This window comes from Protopterus annectens, chromosome 2.part2 (assembly GCF_019279795.1).
Source record: "Protopterus annectens isolate FY-2018-M chromosome 2.part2, PAN1.0, whole genome shotgun sequence".
Lineage (NCBI taxonomy): Eukaryota > Metazoa > Chordata > Ceratodontiformes > Protopteridae > Protopterus > Protopterus annectens.
Genome location: NC_056730.1, coordinates 972,804,681 through 972,823,486, shown reverse-complemented (window position 1 = coordinate 972,823,486; position 18,806 = coordinate 972,804,681). Strand labels below are relative to the sequence as shown.

At 37.2% G+C, this 18,806-nt stretch overlaps 1 protein-coding gene and 1 pseudogene across 1 annotated transcript in view; both read left to right on the top strand.

Annotated features, from left to right (window-relative positions):
• Positions 1-18,806, top strand: part of FER (FER tyrosine kinase) — a gene marked incomplete in the record, with an annotated part of 3,568,968 nt that overhangs the window by 1,632,883 nt on the left and 1,917,279 nt on the right.
• LOC122796077 lies at positions 8,151-8,274 on the top strand (annotated as a pseudogene).

Genomic DNA, 18,806 nt, shown 5'->3' with positions numbered 1-18,806 from the left:
TCAGAGGTCTTGCATTGTGGCAGTAACTTGAATTGGCAAAATAGAAAATTTTAATTTTTAGCATTAAGGGACATGTTATGTAATAGTCTGTGCTTTCAGCATACTATCATGGATCAAGAAAAGAATTTTGGATGATTTGGCAAGTAGTAACAACAGTGATAAAGAAAAAAATAGAATACAAAGTTGCAAAAGTGACAGTTGGTGGCGAGTAGCAGAAAGCAGTGTTAAAAGAATGGCTTATCTTTTGTACTTGGCAAACACCAGAGACAACTCTGAAGATATTAATATTATTTTTATTTATTTTTTGTGACAGGTCAGCCATGATTACTGTTTGCTTAACTAGTGTATTTGATCATCGAGGGAGTTGGGAAAAGTAGAAGCAACACTACTCCAGTCTAACTTGATAAAGAGCATAAACAATAGTTATGCTGGTAGAATAGCAAATGTTGCAGTAAACCCTGGTAGTATATCCAGTCTTGTACGTAACCTATGTGAAACTGCCTTGTAATGTGTTGTTCTGTACAAAGATGTGGTCTTCTGTAGTCATGCCTACCATCACATCATTGAAATGTTTTACACAGTGGTGCAGCGGTAGCATTGTTGCCTCACAGCAAGAGGCTCTCCCGTTCGATTCTCGGCTGGAGTGTGGGGAGTGCCTTCTGTGTGGAGCCTGCATGTCCTCCCTGCGGTTTGGTGGGCGTTCGAAAGACATGCATAAATAGGCGTGCCTTCGCTGAAGGTTGAACGTCGAGCTGGCACCTCGGCGTTCGTGAAAATCAACTGCCAATCATTAGCGGACCAAAGTTCCGCTGTGGCGACCCCTAACCGGGAAAAGCCGAAAGACAACAACAACAACATTCTCAGTGAACACTCTGAAAGATTAACACATTGAGCAAGTGAGACTAGAATTTAAAAAGCAGAACTTTTGCGCAGTGTAATTTGAGTATCCTTATTATCTGTATAGGATAAACTGAACATTCATCAAATTTATTACAACACATTCTCTGTTGTTATGGAATTTATAATATTTACAAAAGTTAGCATCGTGCAGGCCATGGCATTGATGCTGGTGTGAAGAGTCATGCAGGCTATGGCACTGATGTCAGTGTAAAGGGTCTATATCATTTAATCTAAGTATGTATTCATCAAACACATATTCATCAAACACTAAACATCAAAATTCATTTCAGCGAACCTCAGACTTTTTCCCAGGGTTAGAAAGCCCTTGGTCATCACCACAGCTTTGCCCTTTTCCCCACTGTAGTGCTGTCTTGAATTTGGTATATATAGTTGGGGGTGGGGTGGGGGGTGAAGCTCCCCCACTTGGGTGGGACTGATTTTAGTGTGTTCCAGAGTGCTAGTGGGCGAGTGCTTCCTGACCCTGGGAAAAAGTCCGAGGTTCACTGAAATGAATTTTGATGTTTAGAGTTTGATGAATACTTATTTGAATACATATTTCTATGTGATATAGACCCCAGAGTTCAGAGTCTCACAGGCCATGGCATTAATGTTAGTGTGAAGAGTCATGCAGGCCATGGCATTGTTGTCAGTGTGAGGAGTCATGCAGGCCACTCAAGATTGCTTGTACAGATGCATTCTTCACTGAAGACGGTGTTTGTGTACTCTTTTGTAGTGTTGCAGGGTGTAGTCTAGAAACCCCATCTTTCATAGAAGGTTGTAGCCATACAGAAGAAGCCCCACCCTCTACCAAGAAAAGGCTAGCTGAACGATTATTGCACAGTCCTGCACCTACCAGCCCAGTGGAGCCAGCTTAATGTGCCATCAGATTCATAAACAGAGCCTCTCCTGTATCAGCCAGCCAATAAGCTTGCTGATACTGTTGTATAGCAGTTTAGAGCAGTTCATAAGATTCATGAGCATGATCTTTCCTCATGCAGCAGACAGAATATTTATCCTTTGTTTACCGGGAAAGTCCCGGTAGGCTAGTGGGGACCTATACTACTACTATGGAAAATTTGGCTAGTGCATCCGAGAACTTACCTTACTCTTTTCAGTGGTGCTGTAGGATCTTGTGCATCCACCTGAGTTACGATCAACTCAAGCAGATAGGACCTCGGTTAATATCTCATCTGAAGGATGATGTACTCAGGAGTGCAGCCTTATGCACAAAAGATGAGTGTGCTACCTGTTGCATAACTGACACTGATAAACTACATTTCAGAGCAGGTTATCAGTCCTTTGAACAGGACTTCTGTTCATGCAGCAGTGAACCAGTAAGCCTGCTAAAAGAGTTGCATGTTAGTTTACAACAGTGCTATGAGACCATTCATATGAGCAATATCAATATATAGTTATAAGAAATGATTATTTTCATGGCAGTTCATCTTTTTAAGCAGAATAAAATGCTTTTAGTTGGCTCCATTTTGCAGATTAGTCTGGAAACTTGCTTGTCAGCCATGGCAGTTTCTTTAGAAGCTCCCCTCATATTAATAAAAGTCTGTTTTTCTATATGTCATAGTATAATGCTTAGACTACACAGCTACTTTCTTCATACTTTCCATTATTTTTTATACTTATTTTTAATTTAGGGAACTTTTCCACACCACATTTCTTCAGAGGTGTACTTACTTCCGTTAATGGCATGAGAGCATCCACTACCCGATACATCATCTGCTGTCCCCAGGCTCTTCATTGCAACTTTAGACATAGCTAGTATGGTATCAGTATTCAGATAATCTGGAGAACATACTTTCTGAGGTAACAGATGTTCTGCTCAAGATTACAATGAGGAGAGTCGATGAGCTCAGGATTAGTGATGGGATAGTTCTCTGCATTTGCATGAAGCTAAAAAATTAATTGGCCTGTTAGCAAGCACCTTAGTAAAATTCAGTTATTTAAAACATAAACCAGTTCTGGTCAGAAGAAACAGCCGCTCTGAGGATTCAGCAACTCACATTTATTAAAACACAAACACTTCGTAGAGACAACAATTAAGTGCTTTCATCTGCATATAATTTTGACTTCATCAAAATCAAACTTGTTAAATCAATTAAAGTTTAAATTCACCTCCAGCAAGTCACATTTTCAAACCTAGCCATAGAAATCTTGCAAACATTGGATCCCCGTCTTAAAAACATAATGGCCATTAAAACACAGATCATTTAATGCTGAACATATTTGTGTTAATCCGTATAAATAATGAATAAATGCGCAAGAAAACGTTATTTCAAAACTAAATTGAATATGAATACAGTCTCAAAATACTTTAAATACTGACGTGGTCATTCAAACCAGTTTCTTCTGACCAGAACTGGCTTATATTTTAAGTGAATTGTTGTAAAAATTTGGCTATTCTTAATTTTGTGGAATTCCCAGTATAGTATAGACTGAAATAACCAGAGATATGCATATTGTGTTTATGTCAAGTCAGATCTATAATGCTCCTCTATTGCTAGGAAAAGCTGAACCTCTGCTACTGTTGGTTGGTTATTTAAATTTAAATAATAGATCGACGGGTTAATTGGAATAAAATAAGTGTTATGAGAAAATACTGTACTCTCAATGTAAGAAGGCCTTTCAGTTTAAATTTATGTTTAGTGCATGTTTTTCCACATTAAGTATATGTTCTTTAAATTTTAAGCTTTCTAATTTATGTTGGAGATGGGTTGCCAACTGGCTTACAAACCGGACACACTATCAAAGTGGGTGGCTCCACATCAACCAGCAGACCTGTTACAAGCAGGGTGCCACAAGGGTCAGTGCTGGGCCCCCTACTGTTTGGTGTACACTTCTCAGAAGTTCAGGTCAAAACTAAAGGGTTGTGGCTGACTAGGTTTGCATCTGAGTGCAGAATAGGCACAATCACTGAATCCCCAAATGATGTCAGTATACTCAAGGAGGGTCTCATGTAAACCAATGACTGGTGTATTAGTCACGGTCTCAAACTGAATGCAAAGAAATGCATCATCATTCCCATCAGCACAATGTCCCTTCAAACTGTCAGATCAGCAGTGTCTCTTCACACTGTCATGTCAACAATACCCTAAATACCCACTAAGTAGTAAGGGACCTGGAATCACAAGTTGGCTGTGACCTTGACCTCGATCACTGTGTAAGGAAAGCTTCCTGTGTAGCACACTTCATTAGTAAAGGCATTGCATTGATAACAAAAGAGGTTATAACCCCTATATAGTCAGCACTTATCCGGCCAGTAATGGAGTATAATGCCTCATTCAGCATGTAGCATACTAAGCACCTGCAGCAATTGGGGAGACCTCAAATGTTTCTAACGAAGATCAAGGGGCTCCAGCATGTGCCTTACACAGACCATGTAAAGTTCCTGTCACTATACTCTGTATCATATAGACATCTTAGGGGAGATTTATGCCTGGCTTACAGAGAAATCCAAGACTCTAACCTAATAAACTTGCATATCTGTAAATCAAACGGGACCAAGGGTACCCATTCCAGGAACCCAAATATGGCCTGCGACTTAAAAAGGACATGCTGGAGAGTGAAACCGAGCACCTCTGTGAACACTGCTCAAGAGGTGGGGCATGGTAAGTTCTTAGCGAGATAGTGCTCACAACCCTCCTGGACATGGGCAGTCATCACTAAATGCAATCTTGGGTATTGACTAGCATTTCTATGATATTACATTGAGATGAAATGGCTAGGCTTAAAATACCTCTGGGTTGATAGTCTAGTAATCTCTTATGATCCTATTATTTTGTATGATGGGATTCTACATAGTGGATAGTTTTGTCGTCTTATAGCAAGAGGTTGTCTGCTACAGTTTTCTGCCTTCTCTATGGAGCCTGCATGTCATTCCTCTGTTTGTGTAGATTTTCTCCAGGTGGTTCTGTTTCCTCTCACATTCCAGAGACATGTAGTAAATGGATTGGATGCTCAAAATTGGCCATGAGTGTGAGTGTCATATGTATGTTTGGGGGGGGGGGGTTACAGAACAACAACCATTGCAGGGCTAGCCACATGGAGGTGTGATTATTTGCTCTAGATGATGGTCACTGTTAATGCAACACCTTGGCTTCATATGCAAAAATGGGGGGTTTTGGATAGATGGGTGGACTCTACATATCCATTGATGTGCTTGGTTATATCAAAGGCTTTGACTGTATCTATTTGGATTGCTTTTAAGAGCACATTGGTTCAGCAAAATGAAACAAACCCACTGACATGGGGAGGGAGGGCAAAGACCTCAACACTGCACATGTAGTGGAATTCATACCCTTACTTGTTAATAGTAATAAAGAGTTAACACAATCTCATGGTAAGTTATAAAACCAGTCAACAGATACGAGCTCATTTTACTAAGTTCATCCAGTCATGTTTCCCCAAAAAAGATTAGATTGGAAAATTAGATGCTAAAAACAAAACATACTGCCTTTCACAAATATTATTTTAGGCATTTCCTTGTATTGGTATTATTAGACATGGAAGCAACATTCTTAAAAAGCAAGTAGACATCATTCATCATATCAGCTTCAGTTTTAACCCAGGTGCTATAGATTGAGATACAGCCAGTTGAGAATACAGGAGGAAAAAGGGTGAAGCGATTTGATGGCAGACTATGATGGCTTATATTGTTTTTCAAATCTGCAAGATACACTGACAGTGCTAAATTTAGAATTTATTTGAAATTTAGTGAAAGGTTTGGATTCCATAAAATTAGGTAATTTTGTATATATTAGCTTTTGTTGTAGTTTAAGATTGTTTGACTTATTAATAGGGTATTTTCTATAATGAAACATGATTTAAAAGAAAAAAGACAGATAATTAAGGAGTCTAGATTATTTCCATTTGTTTGGAGTCCATAAATCTCCCTCATATTTACTGACTTTTGGAAATTTTTGGATTTTTTTAAGACAGTGTAGTGTTGCTGGCAGTAAGACAACATTGTTTACAATTGCGTAGAGTCCCTGTTTATTTCACTCCCACAAGATCTTGGGATCAGATATGTTAAGGAGTATTTCATTTTCATTTCAGGTTTCAACAGTATTAAAACGAATACATTTCATTGTTTGATTAATACTTTGCTATTTTCTTTTGTTTGTTTTTACCACCAGACTAGACTACAGTTGCCCGTAACTTTGTGGACATGATGCTGGCAAACTGAGAAAGTGATGCATTGCATAAGCATGGCTAAAGTGTTTACTGTTTTTCATTCTATAAAAGTTACATTGATTATTTATTTATTTTTTGTATGGGATGGAGACATGCTTGTTTGAGAGCTTTCTGAGTGACCTTAATTCCAGCACTGTTTACTTTTAGCAGTAAAGGAGTATCAGTTAATTCTTCGGACATTGCCATTACTGTAAATGTTGATTAGAATGGTCTTAATAGCCATTTGTACTATAAACTAACTTGTTTAGTAAATATTTGCATTTGCCTTCCAACACAGCTGCACACTTATCAACAGGTTCATATCATCTTTCCCAGTGTGAAAAAAAGTAACTTGAGAAGTAAGAGCCAATAATATTGTCAGCTTGAGTAAAATTTGGTTACTAGCTAGTAAGCGCACTGACTGCATAATAGTAATGCAGAAGTGCAGCAAACCCGAAAGAAAATCAACCAGAAAAGGTGACTAGCAAACACTGGCTGGGAAGAATCCTGCATCTTTTTAGCCAAAAGTGGTTCAGTCTTCAGCTTTGGTAGAACAGATGTTTTACAGTAATGTAGTGGAAAAATAAATCAAATGTACTCAGGAGTGACTAAAATAAAGGTAATGAAAGGCTGGAAAAAATAGAAGAAACATTCAGATGAACTGATACAGCTGTAAGACTCAGAGTTGGAAATGAAGAACAGGATGGCTGAGTATGAGACTTCTTAAGAAGATCTGTTTAAAAAATAGTAGGGTTAGAAGACAAAGCATGCAGCTAAAACCTGAGATTTTCTGCTGTACCAGGGAAACTGGAAGAAACAGACTGTATTAATTTTCTGAAAGCACAGATTAGCAGCTGGACTGGTATTACACAGCAGGATTTGTCAATTGAAATGGTACAATGAGTGTATGTTCCAGACCTGGTCATGAGAACTTAGACAAGTCCTGTATTAGCAAAGATGCAGCCATACCAGGAGAGAGAGATGGTCCTGACAAAACTGTGGCAGAAGAGAAAAGTGTTAAAAATTGGAGACAGCAGAGTGTTTGCAGAAAATGATTATTCAGTGTACACCAGGCAGAAGAGAAGCATATTTATCACAGCAGTCACTGAATTTTGAGAGATCGGCATCAGATTCAAGCTGCTATATTTAACTATTTCCAGAATATTTATTTTACTGGAAGGTTAAAGACATGCCTCTCAACCTCTTGGTTCAGAAAATCTGGACAAAGCCAAAATTAATTGGGAGGGGGGCACAAAGGATCAAAATCATAACCACATTTTAAATGTTGATTTTCTAAACTTAGTTGCTAGAATAATGGGGTTTGCACTGGTATGCATTTTTTGCAGGATTTGGAGTCCGAAACTCAGTTGTCTGCCATTATATAGTAGTTCGGTCTTCAATGATTTACCAGAAAACCACAGATTTTTTTGATTTTACGAGGAACAAACCAACAATATGAAGTAACAATCTTAAACATTCTTTGAAAATCCGGGCATTTGAGAGGTATGAGGTTTATGATGTGCAGAGCAGGCTAAGGAAGAAATAAAAAAGGTTTATGCAACAAAAGTGGGCTATCAAACTGCTTCTCATTCTTTTGACAACAAAGCTTATAGTGAGACTGTCCAGTGAAACATTTTCCAATATTCCAAGGGTAAATACTTGTGCTAGAGGAAAAAAAACACAGACGTTGAGTAGAAGTATCAGTAGTACATTGGACTTGAACCAGAATCTGATGGTATTAGATGGATATGAACAGGAAGAAAACCAGCAACACTGAAATTTGTAAATAAATGGGAGACTATAAAGCATCAGTCACATTTATGAAATATGGCTTTGCATGAAAAAGTGGTTGAGAAAGACTGGACTTTTCATTTGTAGTTGGACTATAAAGCATATACTCCACTTTGTCATAAATATTTGAAAGAAAACTAAAAGGGGGAAAAGTAATTGTAAGTAAAAAAAATTGTTGCACTTATTTGTAGAAAACATTTCATGACATAAACTGTATGCTATATATAGTAAAGCATTTTTGTGTAGTATATAGTCAGTGTTTTTTTAAATGTGAGATACTTACCTGGCAGGGGGAATACCATAGTCAAGAAGGTAGTTTTCCCACGGTGAGGCTTTTCCATTATATGGTATGGGGGGCATCCAATCAAGCATTACATAAATTGGTCAATTCCTGCCTTCAGTTAAGCCTCACTCCTCCTAAAAAATATTCAGTACGTTTTGTTCCCACAAATTCCATTTATTTATATGCATTTGCTTCCATCTCTTTTCTAAAGATCTGACCTCCATTTTTATCTTCTTTACAATATTCAAAACTTCACTTATGTTTGATATAGATTTTAATTTCCATTTTTCAGTAATTTTTGACAGGCAAAAGCAGTAAAACCCAGTAAGGCCGTAGTAGGTGCAGAGAATTCAGATCCTATGTTCCAGCTCAAAAGAATAATTTCTTTAGTTACTACCATTTGTTCCTGCAACATTTTTGTCAGAATATTCTGCAAGGAATTTTTAAAATCCACTAACTTGTCACATACCTAAAAAAGCTTGTTCCCAGTTCCCTCTGTCTTCCCTATCTCATCTCTAGCATTTGCTGTCTGTCAAAGGAAAAGTCCTCTGAAGTCTTCTTGGGGTATAGACATACTTAGACAAGTATTTCCATGCAAAAATCCTAAATCTTTGGATTTTGTTGCATACTTGGCAGCAGTAGAGATACCTTTCCATTGCTCCTTTGCATATCGCTTTTCCATCCTTTTTTTCCCAGTCTTTTCTGATCTCATCTGATTCTTATGGTTATCATGTAACATTTTATAAATTATTACTTACTAATTATCTCTTTTTAACAACAACTTATGTTCTAGACTTAACTAAAACACTCAGTAGAGCTGAATTACATTTGACAATCCCCTGTCCACTTCTCTTAGCCTATGCTTAGTTATCAGTTCCTATGCAAGAAGATAGTCTCTAACCTGCGGTCCTAACATCTGCTCAGCTTCGTCCCACTTTATTATCACCCCACTTTAGTTAATTGCTCCCAATACTTTGGTTCCTTTAGGTTGAAAAAAAAAATTGGTTCCTTTGTTTATTTTTCTGAAGTAAGTTCCAGCTCCCTCTTGCTTGCTTTCTTTCTGTTCCCCTACTTACAGTCATCCTTATTGGTAATTTGTTTCTCCATTCCTGGGTTGGCTTAGTTCTTAGAATACTTTATGTATGGGATCTAAAATGTTACTCTATTCTTATTTCTTGAGCTCCCAACCCCTCCCCAATTTCATCATCCTCATCCCTTTCCATTTAAACTTATAATCTTTTATTTGTGTTATGCATATGAACCTTTATTTGTATTGCTGTAAAATATACCTTCAAATCAGGTAATCCTAAATCACCTTGTTCTATGGGGAGAATGGAATTATCCCAGTTAACTCTTGGCTTCTTCTTCTCCCAAATACATTTCTTTATATCCTTGTAAATTATCGGTCACAACTTCTCCTCTGGTTGATAAAAATATTCCTGATCTATATGTAAATTTAAAAGGGCTACAAACATTTACTGCTTGTATCTTACTGTCCATATTCATAATGAAGAGCTTCCAGTTTCTCAATTTTTTGTTTTATCTTTTGTTTAGTCTCTGCTATAATAGAATCTTTTTTTTAATCCATACACATAAATACTTCATCTTATGTCCCAATAAATGAGTGATGAACCAATTTGTTTGTGGGTGCATTGTTTACTGCTGTAGCCTTTATTTTCATTTATTTTATATCCTGAAAAGACTAGAATTTCTCTTAAAATACTTCACAACACTGAGACATCCATTTCTGCATTTATCAAGTAGAAAATAATGTCGTCTGACCAATGGACCACGGAGATGAAGAAAAAACAATAACTGTGAAAATCTCCAAGCACAGGATCCCAATAAAGGCAGACTCACTTGTTGTTTAATCCACACAGTAAAACAAAGGGTTACAAAGGTTTAGTGTTTTCATTTCCTGACCGGAAACTTCTTCAGAACAACATAATTACATACAGCTTTCTAATTTATAGTTAAATTGAAATCAATCTAAAAATACAGTTGGTTCATTCATAAATTAATTGCTTTGATTGAAATACAAGTTAAAGTCATAGTGCAAGTGCAGGTTAATAGTGGCAAAGCATTGCTGAATTTTCTCAGAACCTTCCATGTAATTCATCCTGTGCATACCAGATGTATACATAAAAATACTTAAAACATTACATCAACCATTACATAAAACAATGTGGTCTAAATAATTGTAATACAATACAATATTCTAACTAATAACTATAGTGAAATAAATAAATTTCATATATAATGTATACCATGTAGTAAGTAATAAATAAATGCATTTGTTTTTTATTTTTTAAAAATCCATAATATTTAAATATATAACATTGTATGTTGTATAATGATAATAATATTAGTAGTAAGTGTATGTGTATACTTTGTGCATTGTATATGTATTTTGTTTATTTTATTTTATTTTGTTTGCTCTGAGTTTTAAATTTGGTAACAGGGAGATGTGGTCATTCATCCCAGGTGGATTAGTTGCATCCACCCACAACTGCCAAATTATCCCTGAAACACAACTTGTTTTCCCAATCACCCCCTCAACTGTTCTTAGGTAGCATCTCCAAAATCCAAAATTTAAAATTTGCATTTTTACAAACTGTGGTGTGTCTATAAAGTGCATTAGTTTCCTTTCTTCTATTAACGTCATACATATGTTCATATATTCTCTGACAAAGATGTCTTTCTGTTTTTCCCACATAATATGCCCAACATGATATACAGTATGCTAAGTAAACTATTCCTTTAGTATAACAAGTATAATGCCCCTTTCCTTTTAGCTTAAATGGTATGGTTGGTAAGAATAGGTCCCCCTTATTGGCTATGAATGTACATTGTGACCATCTCCCACAACAAAAGGTTCCCTTTTTAATCATCTGGTCCCCATTCTCATTTCCAGACTTCTCAAAAATATCTTTGAGATTGAAACCCCTTTTAAAACTGTACATCAAATGTTTGTCAAATATGTCTAATCTATTGGGCATACTCCTGAACATGTCCCATGTTTTGTCAATAGCCTTTTTCATTGTATTGGTACCTATATTGTATGTCATAACCAAAAAAGGCGTAGTTTTTTCTGTTTGATGGGTCCCATTGTTTGTCTCAGTGTCATCTAATATTGAACCTTGATTCACATTGCCATATTCGGTATTTAATAGAGGAATAAATCTTGTACCCCATCCCTTTATCACCTCTTCCTTAATAGAATTTATTAATGTATTAGGGTAGCCTCTTTCCAGAAATAGTTGGTGTACGTATTCCAATTCATTCTGAAGTCAACATTCTCTGAAGTCATCCTTGCTGCCCTGACCATTTGTCCTTTAATAATGTTTTTTTTTTTTCTGTAGGGGTGGATGATTACTACTATAATGTAAATATGAGTTGGAAAAACAAGCCTTCCTAAAAATTCTTGATACGTATTTTTTATTCAAAATGTCCTTCGCTATACATACATCTGTATTAAATTCATAATAAGCTAACTAAAGAAATTAGTAGATTTAAAAAAAAACATAATTAACATTGTATATCAACCTCTGTGCCCTTCCAACTAATAAAAATAAAAATTGAAATATTAAAAAATTTTATATCATAATTTTAATGTGGTGAGAAAATACATATCCCAATGTCCCATATAGCATAACTATGTTAGGGCAGGGTGGGGGCCGGCACAACCTGCCCATCTAACTGTTGAATGTCTCCCTGAAAATAAATGTAAAATGTTTTTTCCACTTTTTCCATATCCACCAGCCTGAATTCATATTTATTAAGAAACTTGAAATTCGTTAACATATATTCAAACCACTCCACTCTAAAAAAGTTAACTTTTCTTAATAACCATACCAATTATATCTTGAATTTGTGAGCCCCTTATTTTCTTTGCTGGTGTCTAAAAATGAAGCAAATAAAGGGGAAAGAGGACAGTTCTGCCTTGTTCCTCTGTTCAAACTAAGTTTGTTGGAAAGGAGCCCTCCCACCTTAATTTTTACCTCTAATTGTTCATAAATCATCCTAATTAACTGTATTATATCAGAGAACTGAAATGCTGCCATTGCCCTACTCATAAAATCACAACTAATTATATCAAATGCCTTCTCTGCATAAATCCTCACCTACAACTCTGGCATTTTCTTATACTGTACTCCCCTCTGGACTGTCATTGTTTTATTAATATTGTCACTTATTTGTTTCAATTCCACAAAACCACATTAATTCATATCTAACAATTCTGGCAACATCTTTGCCATACTCTTAACTACTTTAGACATAAAAGACTTATAATAATGCTTTAAAATTGAAATGGTTCTTTATGAAAGTGGATCTGAATGGTCTTAACCCTGTCTGGGTAAGTAGCCAGCATGTTTTTTTTCCAAGTGGTACTCCGCTTCTAAAATATTGTTAAACAAACCTTCCCGATCTGTATCACTTTCTTCCCTCCAGATTCCCACAAAAATACTGTCTGTTCTGGTGGACTTTTCTGTTGAATGGTTATACATCACTGTTTTATCTCATTTCTTTTTGTTTTAACTATTAATTGGCATAGTTAAGTTTTCCATAAATATTTCCATTTGTGCCTTTTCTTGGTTTCCATATCCCTCTGCTTTATTTAGATTATCATAACATTTCCAAGATATGTTGAATACTGCTATAGGATCTCTGGTTATTTTTCTTGTTGCAAGCTCCCAAAGTTTAGTGACCACCCTGTACTGGAGTTGTCATAAAAAAAAATAGTCGCTGATTTGTAACACCAGATTTTGTAAACTTATCATATAGACCAGATATTCTCTTATTTTCCCTTTAGCACTTTGCAGTTGATCCTTTTAATTTTCCTGAGATCCCCCTTATTCCACAATACTTTAATCTTTATCAGCCCTTCTAAATAGTTCCTATTAATTTTTCCCCATATCTTTTTAATTATTTCTCCTATGTTTTAACCACCATTTCATTTTTATCCCACTCACTAATTGTCCCTTCTTAAGAAATTTCTATCTTCGCTCATAACCTTCAAATCATTTCTACTACACATTTCTTAAATTCCCCTCTCTGTCTTTAACAGTTAAGTGGAGAGCACCATTATCTCATTTTCCACTTCCTTAACCTGTATTTTTAACTTAGTTTTTATTGATGCACGATCTGAGTAGGTTCATAGGTAGGTACTAGGCTATTGGCCGTAGGGCCTATATAAGCCATGCCAAAAACGTACCCTGGCTTTTGCCACCCAAGAAAATTATTTTCTTGTCTCCCTGTCGAGCAGAGCCACAGAAGTGATCCCCGGGGTGAATTTCCTATCTCCCATCCAGTCAAGATTTTCCTTGAAGAGTGCTAATGAGGAGCTTTGTTTGATATTTGTTCCAGAGTATGGGAAGTCTTTGGGACAGGAATCAATCCCTCCAGCATGTTCTGTTTATTGTGGTTGCAAGTCTTAGGTCCCTCCAGTATGTTCTGTTTATTGTGGTGGCAAGGCTTAGGTCCCTAGAGCATGTAGCTTGGAGGGATTGGGATTTCTTCAAGTGGAGCATGTCCAACAGCTCTGGGTTTGACATAGCTTTGTATGTTAGGTAGAGATTGTCTCTGAGTAGGCAATATGCGACGGAGTAAAGCTGGAGTTTTTTGAGACGGTCTGCATATGGCATCTATTTGAGGCCGGTAATCCTCTTTGTAGTTGTAGATGTCTTGTGAGGTACATACCAAAAGGGGCACTGTATTCTATAATGGGTCTAATGAGTGACGAGTAGGGGGGAACAATGACCTCTTTTTTCCTGGATGAGAAACTTTTTTGTGATGAGGTGTGCCACGTAGAAGGATTTCCTGACTACTGTGGTGATGTGATTATCAAAGGAGAGACTACTGTCCACCTGTGTCCCATCACACTTTCAGTGTTAAGTAGACTACCGCCTATGTTGGTAGTTCATGGGTACAGAGTTTTTACCAAAAGGGATGACAGTGCACTTTTTAGCATTGAGTTTGAGGCCATGGCTTTGACACCAGGCATCTGTCTCAGTGAGGCCCTTTTGTAGGATGTCCACATCGTTAGGAGTTTCAATTATGGCTCCTAGTTTGCAGTCATCTGTGAACTTCATTAGCCAAAGACCTTCTGTGTTAGCCTGTACTTCAGAAAAGTAGATACCAAACAGGAGAGGACCCAGGACTGAACCCTGTGGTACTCCACTTGTCACTGGTCTGAAGTCAGATTTGGAGTTTTCTACTTTCACATTGTGGATTCTGTCAGTGAGCCAGTTGGCAGCCCATCTTGTGACATAGGGATTTATACCTAGTTTAGTGAGTTCATCTATAATTCCAGAGTGGGAGATGGTGTCGAAAGCTTTGGTGAGATCTAGATAGGCTGTGTGAACCACCTTACCCTCATCTACAGCTTTGGTGACCGCTTCAACGAAGTCTATCAGGTTTAGGAGACATGATCTGCTTTTTACAAACCTGAACTGGGTGGAGTCCAGAGTTTGGAGATTACCAATGTCATTGTTTAGAAGTTCCATGATGATATGTTCCATAGCCTTGCAGACCAGGCTCATTAAGCTAAGCTCATTAAGCTAATGGAGCGGTAGTTCCAGGGGTCCGTGGTGGCTCCCCCTTTGTGGAGTGGGCTAACGTTCGCTGTGCGCCATTCAGTGGGCACAAAGCCTGAGGTGAGGCTATGATTGAACATGGTACTTAGGTGGGATGCCAGTTTGTTCTGTAGTTCATGTAGAACGCACCCTGGGATGTTGTCAGGTCCCATGGATGCTGTATGTTTTTGGCTTTGGAGAATGTGGTTTTTACCTGTGCAGCCGTGATTACAGGAACTTTGCATTCTTCTGGTATAGAGATGGGCCCTTTAGGGGGTGAGGGAGGTAAAGTTAGCACTGAACCTATCTGCCAGGATGTTGGCAATATTAGTTGGTTCTATATATTTAGCGCCATTGTGCTGTAACTCAGAGCAGATCTGAATGTTGCCATTGAGATTCTTGACATAGCTATAGAATGCTTTGTGATTGTCTTTAGAATCAGTGGCGATGTTGTTTTCATAACTAGCTTTGGAGGATTTTATGAGGGATCTCAGCTTCTTACTGTCGCTGACCAGGGAGTTCCTCCAATCTTGGGATTTTACTCTTTTTTGCAACAGTTTCTTTCTTCTTTTGTAGAGTTTGTTTATGGCAGGGGACCACCAGATTGGGTTCCTTTTTTTGGAGGATAGCATCTTGGTTCTGTTAGGGATTGCACGATCTATGCACTCGTGTAAGTGCTTATAAAGTACATTTGTGTAGGATTCAGCAGTCGTACCTCTATTGTCCGTCTGCATGGGTGTCATGAAGTTGGCTTTGGAGAAATTTTTACGGTGGTTTCCGTAACGGGGGTTGGATGCGAGATGTGGATGTCTAGGGTGATTAGCTTGTGGTTGGATCTGACCAACGAGGAAATGACCTCTGATGTGGAGCACCAGTTGCCCATGTTGGCAATGACCAGGTCTAGGATATTGCTGCCCCTGATGGGGGTGTGGATAAGTTGATCCAAGGCATTGTAATTTATGAATTCCAGAAAATGTTGCGCAAAAGAGTTGGTACATGAGTAGTTTTCCCAGTTAATGGTGGGGTAGTTGAAATCACCCATTATTAGGGTGTTAGATTGTACCCTAATATTTTCCAGTGTATCAAGAAATGAGGAGTGGGGATCCTGGGGCATGGTGGGGGATCTGTAGCAAGCTAGAATTTGGATTGCAGTCTTGCCCAGAGTTAGTTGCACTTGGATAATCTCGGATGCGATATGCTGAACAACTAGCCTGGAGGTGTGGATGTCATTAATGAATATGGACACTCCTCTGCCTTTAGTGTTTCAGTCCAGGTTAGTTGGCCAAAAGGTGTGGTATGAATTATAGCCTGGTAATGCAGGGGTGCTCTCTGGTGAATTTGTCATTTGAACCTTGCTTAAAAAAGGCACTATAGGGGTAGATCAAATCTTCCAGTTAGATACACGTTTCTAAAAACTAATTAAAAAAAATTAAAAAAAAATGTTTTAATATATTTTTACGTTTTTGCACCACACACACCCTCTGCTAATTAAATATACCATCTCCGAGATCTCACTACAGTGAGGAAGATGGTAAATATCCTGTTATGCACCATACGACGATCTCTATTCAAAATGTTCGAAATTTCAAAACTTTGATCTTATGGTCTTGGCCTTTTGATGTTTGAAGATTTGAAACTCTGAGCTTCTGCAGGGGATCCAGAGATAGATATAGACACACACACACCCACATGTGTGTATCTATATGTATTTATGTATCTATCTGTATGGGTACATATAAAATTATATACAAGCACCCACATTGAACATATCTATCTGTGTGTGTGTGTGTGTGTGTGTGTGTGTGTGTGTGTGTGTGTGTGTGTGTGTGTGTGTGTGTGTGTGTGTGTAGATATATATATATATATATATATATATAGGGTTCCTATCACATAGTCGAACTTGTACAAGTTTGAACCTTATATGGTCGAGACCATAAGTTTGAACTTGTACAAGTTTGAGCATTTCAACAGAAATCTCTGTAAGGGGAGGTTTCCATTCTGTTGAATGAGGTGTGATCTCGGAGTTGGTATATTTAAGTAGGAGGGGGTGTGAGGGGTGTCCCCCCTGCTTACAACAGTTTTTTTTTTGTTTGTTTTTCCTTCTTTTTTTTTATTCATAGTCAAAATTTTGTAACTTCAAATGGAATTGTTCGTAAATTTTGTGTTCGAAGTTATAAAACTTCGACTATGTGATAAAGACCCATATTTATTTATATATATATATATATATATATATATATATATATATATATGTATGTGCGCGCGCACACACACACACACACACACACACACACACACACGCATACACACACATATTGAAATTTAGGTTTTAGGCTTTCGGTGAAATGAGATTCAGTGAAATGAGTTTTCAGTAAAGTGAGCTTTCAGCAAATTAGTCCCGGTGAACTGAGATTTGACAAAATTAGTTTTCAACGAAAAGAAGTAGACCCATATATAATAAGTATATATATATATATATATATATATATATATATATATATATATACACACACACACACACACACACACACACACACACACACACACACACACACACACACACATTTTTTCCCAGAGCAAATCTTTGTGTTATGACGACCATAGTTTGACTTAATTTAAACGTTTTCTGTGGTAACCTTTTGTTTCCTTGCTAATGTTTGCCGCATTACTACATCTGAACTGTTAAAAGCTTTAATTTAACATAGTGGGAGGCTATTCTAGATGCAGACACTGTCCTCAATTTTAACTTTTTTCTTATGAAAAGAGAAGCAGCCATTTAATAAGAACTAATTACCACAGTTTGTTTATCTGAAGCAACCCCTTTAATCCTACCATTACCTGAGACACATGAAATAAATTGATCTCCTGTAGCCATGGCAGGGTTGCAGACAAAAGTAGGTGCTATAACCATGGCAATGTACTGAGCAATTTTTAAATAGTCATATAATCCATTGAAGAAAAATCATCTTGTCAGCTGATATGAGGCTAGCTGCACGTTCTTGTCTAAAGTCTTGTAATTATGAACTGTCTTGTAATGAGTCTGGAGTCTAGTGAAGGGAGATAAGTGTTAAATATTGGTACCCTGAGAACCAAGAAAGTAGTTGGCTGTTTTGTTTTTTCCTCATGTCTTAGAATTGTTGCATTTAATTACTGTATGCAAGTTGCATGCACTTACCGTTTGGCACAGTTCAAACACCTCACTGTTTGCTTCAAGTATCACCCAATTTTTGGTAACAATGTTCCTCACCTTTCTTTCCAGGGAACCAAAATATGTTACCATAGAGTTGGAGAATTTACAGAAATTGTTTTGTTCTTAATGGGGGGGGTTGGTTCACTACCTAGTAAGTGAGGTGTTTGATATTTTGGGGAAGTCTGCCACTTTCGTTTCAAAAATAGGACCAAATGTGAAGTATTATTTTGAACACCCACTTTACATGACTACTAAACATCAAGGGACAAACAAATGTGGAGAATGTAATTACTGCACCTTTATTTTAGAAGAACCATTTATTATAGTAGGGGAATTTCATGTAAAAGTACACTTGGCCTGTGGTAACTGTAATAGTAGTGGTTTAACATACCTGAGCACATGCCAAAGCTGTAGTGCATTTTATGTTGGAAAAACAGAGAGGACTCTCCGTAAACGTATATATCGATATGCTATAGCTAACAAAAACATTAACAACGCCCAATTCAAGCACACCTTGTCATGCACCATTGAAGCTAGATTCAAGTTTGGTATCCTTGAAATCATTAAGAGGGACCCAAGAGGTGGTGTTTGGGGTAACAAAGTACATAAACGTGAACTTAAGTGGCAACTTAAACTGGGAGCTAATAGACCCCCAGGTAGGAATGATTATCTTTCTATTGTGCCCATTTTAAAGGGTAGAACACATGACTTTTAAGGTTACAAACCAAACATTTTAAAGGTATTTTTTGTGAGTTAATTGTATTATTTTTTGTGTTGAACACTACACATTTAAAATTGATTTTATGATTAAAACATCTTAATGATTTGTAATTAATTGTTTTAATAGTTAATTGATTGCATTATTTAAACTGCCTCAACTGGT